The sequence below is a fragment of the Anopheles coluzzii genome, chromosome 3 (assembly GCF_943734685.1).
Source record: "Anopheles coluzzii chromosome 3, AcolN3, whole genome shotgun sequence".
In the NCBI taxonomy this organism is placed as follows: domain Eukaryota; kingdom Metazoa; phylum Arthropoda; class Insecta; order Diptera; family Culicidae; genus Anopheles; species Anopheles coluzzii.
The window spans coordinates 64,805,156-64,819,144 of NC_064671.1; the positions used below are offsets into that span (position 1 = coordinate 64,805,156).

The 13,989-nt window shown below is 44.4% G+C and overlaps 1 protein-coding gene across 3 annotated transcripts in view; it reads left to right on the forward strand.

The window, feature by feature from the left end:
- Window positions 1-13,989, forward strand: part of LOC120959514 (serine-rich adhesin for platelets) — a 61,097-nt gene that overhangs the window by 7,574 nt on the left and 39,534 nt on the right. The gene's annotated exons all lie outside the window — the stretch shown is intronic.

Sequence of the window (13,989 nt, forward strand, 5' to 3'; positions counted from 1 at the left end):
CCAATAAATTTAACAGCCAGCAGCCCGGGAAAAGGTTGTACTAAAAATCGATCAATCGATCACACGGTGGTGTGGCGAATCTCGTCGTTGCTGGTTTCGTTGCGTTTGTGACGAGATGAGACTGTACTTTCGAATGGACAAACCAAAAAAAGTGTACACCTCACGAGTGGGCAGAAAAGTCGGCGACAGTCAGACACACGACACGATGGGAGCGGGGCAGGGCAAGAGTAACGAGCGATTTGGCTGGCACTGGCAGCCCAGGCCCAGCGTTAGAAAGTGATCGTAAACGGTTCGAACGACGATCGGTGTGCAATATTGGTGAAAATGGGTCTCCCAGTGGGGTAGTGAGACGGTTTCTAGTTAATAAATACGGTTTTGCTCCTCTTAAAGAGCTTTAATCAGTGCACAGAGGCTGCCGATTGCCGTTTCGTGGTTTGAAAGTTCAAGTGTGGAAGTAATGCGATGTATGAATGGTGCAATTGACCAAATATTAGGCTTTGAATTGGCTCTTTAAATTGAAGTGCATTTTGAAGTATACAAAATATTAATCAAAAGTCATTTGAATATTTTTAGGCACCAAAAGTTCGTTGTGGTTATATTTTTGAACAAATTATGTTTAAACTATGTTTAACATGACATTTTCTATTTTTAATTTGGCCGTTTGCAGCTCTGTACTCTTCTTAGTCGTTGTATGTATTTGTCATTTTCATGGCAATCTGAAAAAGGTATAACAAATAAGAGATAATCTTCTTTATATCAAAATTCTTCTCAACACCAAACGTGACCATCTCCAACAAATCCCAATCCAATTGCCTATTCCGGAAGGGCTTCTCGCGATACCTTTCAGTTTACCAACTTTTAGCAACGATCACCCCATAATCACTCCCTCGCGAACGTGACCAGCTTTTCATGGATACACGACAAAAAAAACCCGTAATCTTATTACCCAGCCAGCTTCTTCCATGTTATACAGCGTTTCGTGTCGATTTTTTGTTGCCAAAGCTCTGCCAAAGTTGCCCGAATTTATGTAAGCAACACAGATCGTGCCCAGTGTGAAGTAGTGAAACGCGGGCAAGATTTACAACATAAACAGAGGAAAGGGAAAAAAATCAGACAAGAAAACAAACAAGCCTCGCGCAACGATGCTGGCGCAGGGCAAACAGAACACTTCACGAATCAATCATGCTTCAATTTAACTTACCCGTTCCGCACATACCCTTCGTGTTCGGCTTTTTTGCCTTTTGGGAAAGCTTTCCTTTGATTGGACGGATTTTTCCAACCAACACTTTCAATTTTCATCCGCGTTACATAAACATAAACACATAAATCGTGATCCCTCACGATCGCGATGGGCTTGATTGCAAAATTCGTCTACGATCGAGACACGATCCGTACCCCGATAGCGAAACTGATGTGACTGTGTGTGTGTGTGATGGGTGGAAAAGGCGAATAGCTAATTACGCCCCGAAAAACGTTTTGTGGAAAAAATAATCACCCTCAAGTGACTCATCCGGTTCGATGTTTGTGTGATCGTTTTCTGCATTTTTGAGGGATCGTCATGGTTTTTCCACCGTCTCATCTCCATCGCCATCGATCGTGATTTGAATTGGTTTATCCACACACGCTCCACCGGAAGTATTTAAAGGTTTGCCCTGCCGGAGGGGCTTGCCCATACCCCACAGCTCAGTTGGGTGGTTGCAAAAATTGCGTAAACTTGCGTGCTGTAATACTTTGGCATCATCGCTATTGGGTTAAGCACTTTTTCTGTACAAAGGCCGAGGAAAGAAAAAGGGTATTACCATCGGGGGGAGGAACAAAACGGCTAGCTCCAATACTTCAATTCGCTTCGCCCAATCGAACTTTAATTAATTCGAGTTTGATGTTGCATCGCCGACTTTCGCTCCACCACCAAGGGAAAAGTGAACCCTCCGACCAACCACAAGCTGGAATCAAGTTGGGTCAGCTTGGAACGGTTTGGTTGATAGTAATTATTTATGTTTTTTTTGTTCGCCTCTAACAGTTTAACAACAAACATTAGTAACTTTATCGTAACACAGATTACAGGAGCGATTAATTGCATATGATTAATGATAGCTTACGTTTACAGAATAACAATCGTAACAGATTTTCGAGTTAGTTCCACCTGTTACAGATTAAACGATGGAATATTAAACTCGTTTGGATACTTGTTAAATCTTAAAAATAATTTCATGGTGCGTTATATTCTGTAATTAGAATCATAAGATATCAAGCACTATTTTATTGTTTTGACAAACGAGTAAAGAGTATCATACTAAAAATAAAATAAATTAATTTAAACAAACTCTTTGCAGACCAGGTTTTCTTACTAAAATGTTCAAAAAATGATAAGAAACAAGAATTAGTAACCCTAAACATATAAACCTAGACTAGACGTTGAACGAATGAATCAAAGTAGTAAATAATAGTGTACGAAACATAAATATATTAAAGGACACTTTTTCCTTTTTTAAGTGATTTAAGTTTAAGATTTAAGATTTAAGATTTAAGATTTAAGATTTAAGTGAACCTCTTTCCTTTTTTATTCTGCTTAAACTTAAACTCTTCTTGTCGTACGATGAACCCTCTCCATCTCATTTAGATCCCTTCTGCAATCAAATTATCGACAGCTGGGAAAACAACATCAGCAAGCGTAAGAAAAACATAAACAATCATCTCGGGCGTTAGCTTTTCTCCTCCCTCACATTCTCTCCTTTTATCTCTCCCTCTCTCTCTCTCTCTTACTCTCTCTATCTTCCTCTTGTTCGTAAAAACTGTTCATAGAACTTACTTCCATTCAGACACGTTTGCCTGTGCCACTTCCTTCGTCAAACGATTAACTGAAGTGATACGAAGCAAGCATTAGCCGAAGAAAAGCGTACTAAGGAAATTATTCTGCATCACTGACCGGAGCTGCATCGCACAGCTCCAGCTCCCGGAAGAGATACAAAAGAAGCAGAAGAAGAGAAGGCTGCTTGTGTCGAGTAGTCGGTTGGAAGCCAAGGTTCTATAGAATTTTTGTCCGGAAGGTTTGCCTTTGCCTCGTAACGAGATATTGCACCGTGGTGCTATAAAAGATGAAGAGCACTAGGAAGAAGTAACTTATGCTAGCTTCACCATCGCACGTCACTCCAGCCCCAGCCTCGATGTGATAAGCGAATGTGAAAGGCATTAGAACGAACGCGAGGGACAAACCCTTTGGACGAAGAAGGCAAATAAAAGCACTGGTGATGGGTGATAAAAGAACTCGGAAGTAAACGGTATGCATTTTTCATGCGACGCTCTCCAGCGGCCAACGTTCTGTGCGGGAGCTGGAAGTGTGATAGCGTGCCGGCCAGCAGTGTGCCGACGTTAAGCTTCGCTGCCCAATTGCATCGTGTGTGAGCTGCTTTTTTAGGTTAGATAGTTGGTTGGGAAGTGTATGCTTTTTTCTTTCTATTTCTGTGTGCCCGCTAAACGGGCATTGTTGCGCCCGGGTATGTATGGTGGACAGGTGAGTGAGGAAGATAGTGGAAGGAAAAGGTGCACACGAGATGAGATGTGCAAACACACAAACACACATGCCGTTGGAAGCATGCATTTTATCACGAGTGCCTGCACCAACGCTGTGCGGTGATAGCGTGGATATATGATGGCAAAAGATGGTCTGTAGATTGGAATGGTGACAAGGTGAAGCTGTAGCAACTCTGCTGGTGGAGCAAAAGGTAGCACAGCTTTGTGATAATATGCAAAGATAACGTGCACGGATGAACTGTACGGGCATATTCCGAGGCAATTTCGCTACACTTCTTTCCATTGTGTCAAAATGTCCGAGAAGATGCTGTGCTCAGTGCATGGCGTGTTGTCAGAGCACTTTGCCAGTGTTTAACCATTTTGTCACGTGCTCGTATCTCTGGCTGTACAGGGGACTAGGGTGAGGAATTGGGGGAGGAAGCGATACTCCATCAGGATGGCGTAGATTGTATGTGATAACTGAACATGATAACTTCAATTCTAGTGTTTGTTTGGTGTTTAGTTTGATGGAATTGAAGATATACAGCATTTTGAAATTGAAGCATATACATACTGAGGCTGGGATGAATAAATTTTCTTTATTCTATGTTTTAAGTAGGCATGAAAGTTCCAATAGGAGCTAAATAAATCTAAAAGTACCTAAGACTGAATAGAATATCAAAAATTCCATCAGTTTCCTATGCCTTCAAGCCTTAAGTTGAAAATTAGGGACTTTTGGAACTGAAGAAGAGTACAAGATTATCGAATAAATTTAATAGAAATTGGGATTATATAACTATTTGTAATGGCTTTACCCACATATGTTCTTGATCCCACTTGACTCAATATTGAGTATGTTTAGTTCCTGTATCTGAATATGTGTTTCAGCCAAGGTCGTCGTCCAGAACTGCCGATTATGATAGATTTCAGACTCAGAATAATCATTCAGAATCAGAATTAGAAGCAATACTACAACACTAGTACTATGGGCTGTTTGAAGTTTGGAGAACATAGAATCTACACATCGATTTTACTCTTTATCAGTGCTAAAGTGTTTCCGAATGTCTGTGGCGAGGATACGTCATTGAAAATACACTTGACATTCCAGACAGTAATGTTATTTTAGATATTTCTTGCAAGAAGTAAGATAGATCTAAGATCCATAGAGAGAGATTTCTGAATTTCCAAAATGCTCAGTCTTCAGCCAAATTTCAACAGCCCTCTCCCATCGCTAGTCAATCTCATTCGGCACACGCTTCTCACCGTTGATCAATATTCAGCACTGTCCTTGTGTTTTGATTGTGCCTTTAATTGATTCAATCTCATTCCGCAACATCTAGCTGCTCCACTTGAACAACATCTTTTTGGATCATTTTCACAATGCCACTGGCTGCAAAAGTGGCTGCTTTGCTCACTCGCGGACTTTTCCGGCAGGAATTGCAAAAACGACGACCCACACAACACCCACTAAAGACAACATCTCACTCAGTACAGAAGAGCGCACAGGTTTATGCAACATCATTTCGCATGTTCGGTGCAAAACACATCATGGCCAAACTTTCAATTATCGCACTGGTAAACCGTTGCCACCTAGACAGCGGGTTGGTTAAGATGTGCGGATCCGTGCTACTTGAAGCTTTAAAGTGAAATTGATCCACACACACATGTACGGTATCTACCACTTAGCAACATTTTTCGTCGTTCGGAGGTTGTACAAGCTGTTACATTTTCTCGCGTCTTGCCAATACGTCTTGAGTCAGCGGAGAGAAGATTTGGTGAAAATTACCTCTCGACCACTGCCAGCGCTACCTCAAGGCAAGGGGGCTTTATGGTAGCAAGACAGCGTGTTTCGTGTGCATATGCGTCCACGCATCTCTGTACGATTTTTCATCTCACCCTCCTTGAAGCGATTAGCGAACAGAGCTCGTATGGTGGAAACAATCTGCGTTTTCCAATACGGATCTACTGAAGCTACCAGATCGCTTACCGGTTAATGAATTGCATTGTTCGCAGCGCCAGAGCGGCTCCGCTTATCACGTACGGTAGCTAAACAAGTGCATGCTGCATGTACGCGCGAGCTCCATGCTCCATGGTTGCAGGGCAGATGGAAACGTTTATGATTTCACCGCCCCGCCATCACCACGCCCGCGTGTGCTTAGGGTACACGCGGCTCGCGAGTGCCATCCGCACACGTTCGTGGCAAGATGTTTCCAGCTCGGTGCGTTTGCGATAGCGTGGTGATGGTGATGTGCGCACTGCCGGGAAGAGGGCAGGCAGGAGACCATCCGGTCGAATGCGCACTGCACTGTCCCGATCCGGTGGATGGATATTCCACCCACAACCCTACAGCACACCGTACAGCACTGTTCGAACATTATCGAACGGTTAATGTGCAGCATGTGTGCTATCGTTTGAGAGGTTTTTTCCTCCACTGTTCGTTTTGTTTCGTTACTGGCGCGGTTGCAATTTTCGTCGTGCCGATAGAGAGCTCACAGCTTAGGGTCTCGGGGAGAGGAGGATGCTGGGAGGTTGGAAAAGGGAGTTCATTATGTGCAAGATTGCATGCCTGATGGGAAACCATATTTTGCTTCACTAAAGAGTAGCAGCAACAGCAGCAGCAGTTCGTTTTAATGGGATGAGTAACAGGCCGCCGAGTTGTTGCTGTGCAGTATGAGCATTGTGCCATTGAGACGGAAGGGCGTAAGGCGGAAGGTTTGTTTGCCTTTTCGGCTCACCCGGTTTTTCTTCGTCTCGACACACGCCAAACACTCGAAACACGTAATTGTTTTCCGAAAGAGGGTGTGTTTGTGAGTGTTTTGTTTCCGCAAAGAATGGAGAGGTGCGATGTTCTGCACTTGAACTGGATGTGGGGCGATTAAAGTGTAAATAAACCATAAGTGTTTCATAATCATCATTTGGAGGGTGTTCATTAACGTGTTTAAGCCCTTTTGAAATGACAAAACAGTACAATTAATACTCTAACACGCTGAAATATCACGTTTTTATTGGAAATTAAAACATAACATGCAAGTGACAGTGAGCTTAAAAATACATTTAACTGCCCCTCAATAACAACGACCGTGTGGTGTCGCGCCATGTGCTGATGCCGTTACAATGTAGACCGTGCGATCGAATCTAGTTTGGGAACGGTAGGGAGGAAGGTGTTTTTCTCCGTTACTAAAACACACTACTCTTGTCGTCAATTGATTCATTGCCATATAAATGTCACACATTTTCACCCGACTATTAAAAGTATGTTACTTTGCCCCCGTAAAACACCATCATCTTGTTGTCAGCAGAAGAAGAGGGGCGTGCGAACACGTTTGACCACTTTATATGGCCAGGAGAAATGGAATTGAGTCTGCTTTATTATACGTGGTACAGCTTTTTTTCTACAGCAGTAAGATACTAATCGATACAAGTTATTCAAGCTCTGATGATGGTGTACGGTGGTATCTCTTATCGCTGTCAAAATGTTCACCATTTGCTTGCTATCGTACCATCCCCATCCCCACGTACAAACATGCACCTTCGATTAGCAATTACGTTTTATTGCCGCTAGTTTGCAATTTGCAGTGGCATGGAAATAGAAAGAAGCTGTAAAGATGGCTAATGAAATAGGGAAATAAATGCAAACAGTAAACTGTTGCGAACGGAACGCTCATCAACACCTCACGAGGGTAGGTTCGGGCTGCAAGTTGCACTGTTCCAACCGGACTTGAGAAGCTAACTGCTGTTGAAATGTGCAAAACTTCACCACACACTATTGAACATCTATTCACAAGAGCCTTGGCTCAATATGGCTGACCGAAATGGTGCCAATTTAACCTTTAAGCTTCATCTCTTTGAAACTCTCGAACGTTGCACGAAAGGATGCTACTTTTACAGTACTGGTACTGTTGTTTTCCCAACCCCAAGAGGACGCACTTGCATTGAACCATCAGTCTAAGACCCATCAAACTGTTCCGTTGAAGAATGCGCCGAGCTTGAAGCCGTGCGCGAGGGAAGTGATTGTCATGATAATTGGCATCGCGAACGCTTAGTAAGTGAAGATTGTGCCTGTTTGTTGTTTCGAGACACATTGTTGCTCGTTGAGGAAAATTTACATTCCCGATCGTGCACTTATCGATGTTTACCAGCTTCTTCCGGGTGAGGAGCAAAAAAAAACTCCTCTCTCGTTACAGTATGCAACCATTGTGAGAGTCATTGAACGCTTAAATTGGCTGAATCGGCTGCAAAAGGGTTAACATGTGTGTGTGTGTTTATTTGGTGAGCTGGCAGGGAGGAATGCTGAACTGTGGCGTACGCTTTTTCTACGGCTTCTCGTTTGGTAAACAAATGAAACATTCTATCACATTGTTGGCTTAAGTTGGGCCGTAAGAATAGGCAGCTTATGAGCATTCTGGGATTTAAAGAGTGTTTGCAGTATAACAACATGCTCCAATGGTTGATTTTGAGAATGTTGCTTTCAATAAACTCTTAACCGTATGGCACAACATAATTCAAGCGAAGAATGAATGATTTTTCAAAAATTGTCTAGACAATGTAATTAAGTTGTTTAACAAATTGGAATAAAGAGCCAGCAACAAAATAGCAAACCTAGAACAAAAACAGGCACCCAAACCCTTTGGCTTGTCATTCATGATTCCCGGTGACATTCGCCACACAAGGGCAGGAAGCGACGCTTTTAAAGGCATAAAACTATATAACCCAAGCACCTGCCGGAAAGCAGAGGTTCAACAATATTAATCTCATAAATCAGGCAGCAAAAAACGGAACCCCTTCAAACCCTTTCTGCTCCTCCGAGTGTGTTCAACCTTCACGACGCCCGTGCTCAACCTGCTGTGCCGGCATTTATCGATATTTTCCTGCGCTTTCCACCTGCCACCGGAGTTCTCATTCTCATTCATGCTCTCAGCATAATTCCATCGGCAGGTACCGTACGCGTCCCATACCTCAGTTCCCAAAAGCAAACCCAAAACACCATCGAGTCGGACCCCTTTTCCGTACGGGTTGCTACGGGTGTTTGTTTACACTTTGCCCTTCGCCTAGGCAACGCCGCAGTGCACGCAGGGGTTATGTGTCCCGTAACGCCACAAATCCCCTTCCGTCACAGCCTGGGTTGTGCTGAAGTTCTGTTGGCTTTTGCGGACCTTTGGCGTTGACTGCGGAATGTTGTATTCACCAGCTTTTTTCCTTCTAATGAACGTTCTTCTTCTTTTTGTCCCATAGTAAATGGAAGGACAGCTAATCCGCGTTCAGGTGAAAAAGCATTATAGAAAATGCCCGCGGTGAGTGGTACGTGTGGTGTTTTTTCCCCTCTTATTTCTAGGGCTTGTCTCCGGTTTCCGCCTCAGGCCTGGAACTTGTTTGGAACTCTGACACTAAAACCCACGGCGATGACGTACCCTGCCACTGTACCGTGTGTGCAAAATCGAAGTCGCAAAGCCTCGAGCAGATGCTCCGCCGCATATCAACCTTTGGGTGCCTTTAATACGCTTATAAATCCAGTTCAATAACCTGCAGCCAGAGCCCCTATGGGGTGGGCCGCTCTGAGCTAGGTACGAGTAAAGGGAAAAAGGGGGAAAACAAAACTGTAATGCGGGAGACTTTCTTGGGTCTCTGGTTGGGGTGAAAACTTGCTCGAAGCAGCAACAGCAGCAGCAACAGCGTCCACCAAAACCGGTTGTGGGCAAGAAGTCGCCTCCAGGTTTTGCTGGTTCCATTTGCAAAGCGCTCTCATCGTCGTTTCGGATGGGGGCAGCTCAGACGCTTTTGGAGAGAATCGCGGTCCAGAGATTGCTCTGTGAGGTTCTGGAGGTCTTGCTTACGTTTGCCGAGTGCCGTTTTGCTACTTTTACTTGTGTCTGGGGCGTTTTAGGGGTGGCTTTGGGGTATAGTTGGAATTACACCTTCGAATGGCAAACGTTGTGTTCTTCTGCCACGGGAACCTCTGGTGCTTTGAAGCCAGTTCTTTCACACTCACACACACACACACGAAGAAGACGGTAGAAGACGCTTCAATGCCGCCCACGTTCTCGTCAGTGACCCACTTTTCCGGGCTTTCCAGTGTTTCTCTCCGGTCGATGAATGAAGGTAGTACATTCGAATTTGAACGTTTTGTGTCGCGGTGGATGCGTCGAGTGGCGCGAGGCTTCGTGGCTCTGATCCAGGAATCGATGGCCAAAGTAGAGTGTCAGCACAGCACACACCTCTACGGTGTTAATGCGCTGTCATCGTAATGTCATGAAGAAAATGGTGGTAGTAGTGGGATGTTGTAACTAGCGGTACTGCGGATGAGTCTTCAAAGCGGCTGAAGTTGAAATAAAGTCGTAGGAGTAATTGAACGGATTTTACCTCTGTCGCCTCTCGCTGGCTCCGGTGGTTAAGGTTGTTTCTGGTTTGTGGCGCCTCCAACGCGTTTTCAATGAACTAGTTTTGTGATGGTTGGTGATGTATTACATTTCTTGAAGTGCGATAGCTTCTTCTGATTGTTTGATGTAGACCTACATTTGACTGCTCTACTTCATTGCTGCAATAAAACGGCAAATATTGATTACCAAATCGCCGACACTAACAGTAACTGTTTGTAAATTCGATAAACTAAACAAATGTTATACAAATAATTTCAAAACATACATCATGCAGCAGCATTTTCATCATGCATTTGTAGCTTTCGATACCCATTTCGCCGCATAGTTTATGACTAACGATAGCAATTGCACGATACTTAACCCTCCATGTAAGACTGTGGTTTTGGGGTTTTGACTCATCCCATCGCACGACGCCATTTTTGTGGTCGCCGACAAAGTGTATCGTTTACTCACGCAAACTCCAAGGTCCCATTCAGTTTGAAAGATACCTTTTAAGCATCAAGCAGTGATCGGGCCTATGCTACATTAAATGGGGAGCACACTGGCGGGCCCTGCAAAGCGTAAAGATGCACTCTGGATCGTTGTTGGAGCGGAACCATCAGAAAAAGAATGGAGCCCCGTCGGGGATGGCCCGTAGAAGTTGGCCCGCTGTACTGCCGGCAGAAGAAGTAGCAAAGGCTGGCAAGAAGAGACCGTTCGATTTATGTTGTGTTTGTGTGTGGTTTTTTTGCAGCCAAAGCAATGGTACAGTTGAAGCGTGCACCACTTTTCTAGCAGGGAAATGAGGTGAAACTGAGTCTGGGGCAATCGCCATTTTGTTGGATCGTTCTTGCGTGTTGGAATGGAGCGTACGGAAGAATGAAGATCTTAATCAGCCCGCGAGTTCTTGGGTCTGTAGCGCCGGTGTTGAAAGTGCCGGGAGCATTCATCCACCTCCAACTGTAGTAATGAGCCAATAATTGTGGTTCTTTTCATACTGCTTTGCTAGCTAAAGAAAGCCTAGGAACCACGATCGCACACGATCTTTTATGTCGTAGAACTGAACTTTGTGAAGCCAGTTTGAAAGTATTCAGTCTGATCGTGACGTCTCAACGATCACGTTGGATCTGATGGTAAAATGGACATGCGAGGATTTCGTCTATAACTCGGTTCTCGTGATTCGGAGTTGCTGTTCAAGATGTACAAAATATCTAATCTCAATAATGAAATTAAAATCTTGGAAATACTTGATCATATTGAAAAATTTAGAACCTTTAGTTTGTAAATAAAATAATCCTGAATTTCCGCTCATATATCTTCCGACTCCAACAGGTACGGGAAGTTACTCACTGTTTAATCCCACAAGACTAGACCCATTTCATCAATTCATGTTACTCCTCGAACAGTCTGTTTACACAGATGAAAAATCGATCATTCTCAAGTGGGTACCGTGTCGTGTTGAAATTTATCCAATCTATTACCACAACAACTCTCCTCCTCCCGCCCCCTAAAACAACCCCTTTGTGTCTAATTTTCGCCATCTACAAGCTAGCTAATCGCGAGAATGCGCTCTCTTAAACAAATAAAACCATATACCACACGAAACACGACAGTGGCGACAAATGGCTTGGCAGTTCCGTTTTCGCTTCGCGTTTGGTCCTATCGATCAAACCGGTCGGTCGGCGTTCAGTCGTCACGCAAACTGCCAGCGCCCCATCGGCCAGACAGACTTGATGTCGCGGGTTGTTTAGATAGCACGCTATCGCACGTTTATCGTATCGGATGAGCGGTGGTAGTCCACTCAAGCTGGCATAACAAATCGCATGCGAACATGATGTTCAGGAGAAGCAATCTCTGATTTATGCTGCGGCTATTAATGAATTGTCGCTCATCGTTTGTTGAATGGTGGCGGATAGAAGAAAGATGAGCCTTGTTGGTTGGAGTTATAAACAACTTAAGCAAAGCGTCACCAGCATTCGCCGAGTTTGTGAAAAATTGGCTTTCCAGCAGCTATCGACGATGTTAGGTGAAATATGAGGCAACGATACCGCACTGTGAGCACACAAACACGCTCACGCCATCAGCCATATTTTCATGGTCGCGGTCGCGATCGGGGCCAAAACTTGCCGATGAAGCATGTTTGCTATGCTACAAAAAGCGTGCCACAGTTTGACGCACACATCAGAGCAGCGCAGTGGCAGCAGTACCACTTGAAACAGTTCCAACTCCAAACTCCCCCCATCCAGACGTTGCGTTGTTTCTCTAACACACGAGCCCCGCGGCATGCCACACCGTTTTGCGATCATGTGTGGCGGGAAGGAACTGCGGTCGCAGCGGTAGGTCAATGAGTTAAAACGAGCAGTTATTACCAGCTGGCAGGATGACGGACCGCGGACCGCACGCTGACGTACAGCACACGACGTTGGCTGGAAAATTTCTCCTGACGTAGCTTGTTTTTCATCGTGATCATTCGCTTTTCGGTTTGTTGGCAAGACGCACAAAAAGTGTGCGTTTTATAAACGATGCTTTAACGTTTTGCTCGAGAGCTTTGTGCGGCGGGCGGAGAAGAGGTCCGCCGAAGTTGAACACAGAAAGGAAAATATAATAAAATTTTAACAATTTTTTGTGTGCTGTTGGTCGACTAACACAACTGCTCGTGATTCACTGTTGCTACTGGACATGCAACGAACATGGTTTGCGTTTGTGAGTTTTTGGCCATTATTGGGTATGCGAAACCGAATGAAATCGGTTCCTCTAGCGAGGAGGTTTGCGTTTTAGTCGTCATTAATCGGGTGCACGGTGGCTTTCTAATGAGCTACGGTGGTCACGGGATGACCAGTTGGGCCGGAAAGTTAGATTTGTGTGCCGAAATCATCCGGTAGCGCTGGGAAGAAGATGCAACCTTTGTGTGTGTGTGCGGTTGCATAACCTGTGGGCATAATTTTGCGTCTGCGATTATATCGAGATAGATGGGTTTTGGGGATGGTTCATAATTTAAAATTGAATTAACTGTTGAAAGCGAAAAGAGTTACGAGTGGGCAACATGATTAATGAATCATCATGGTTCGGTGCGTTAATGTCTTGGGAAGATTTAAACTAAATGTAAGATCTCCTGTACCCAAATGAAGCTTTGGCTAGGCTTAAACACAATTCCAAGATCTCTTGAACGCGCTACACACATCTTGAATCTCTCCACAAAAATGTTTGTACTAATGTTTGTTTGTTTTTCTCCCTTTGCTTCTTCCACAGAACCTGCAGCGAATTCGCAATGGAATGATATCTTCGAGCGAGAACAACACATACATCAGCATAAATTGATGTACAACACGTCCAATAAAATTTCGAACCTATTTTCTCACCCCCGAAAACCCTCTCCCGGCACAAAAACGTACACCCTTATGCGTATTTGCATGCCAATAACAGTAAAAAACAGCAACATCAACTGCTCCATCCAACGCAATCATGCATTAAAGCCACTAGCGTTCGCGCGTACGAATAGAAATGTGTATGTATGTTGTTGCTAATTAAATTTCAATTCGCATCAATTTTTTGCGCGATACGCGGGCGCCGCTTGGATTAAAATCAAAATAATAATAAAGGGAAAAGCGTCGGTAGGAAAGTGTTGATGTTGGTGCTGTGTTGTGTGTACTGATGCCGTTTGTTGGTGCTGATGCTGCTCTTGCTGCTGTTGCTGATTCGCCCATATGAACCTTCCTTCGCGCGAATGACGTTAGTTGTGTTTCTTGGAAGATTTCAGTGCACACAAATGTAAAAAAAGTGCCCAGCAATAAAACCGCGTTGCTCCCACTCACACCCACACTCATCAAACCTCGCGGTGAGGGTCGGGTGGTAACATTTAATTCCTAAAAAAAATCACTGTTATTTTGAAAAGTGAATCAGTTTGCCATTCCCCCTGGCGAACCCCGGCTTGTAACCCAGATTTCCCCACCACGTGCACGTGTGCTTTCGGTGTTTTGTTGTTTTGCTCTTTCTTCTGGCCAAAGCCCAGCTACGGTAGAGGTTCCTTTCGCAGGCACTCTTTCTTGCAGCGCAGGGGCAATGTTTCTGTCGGTGTGGTTCCGGTTCGCCGGTGACGTCTTCATTGCCGGCTAGTTTGCAAAAGGGC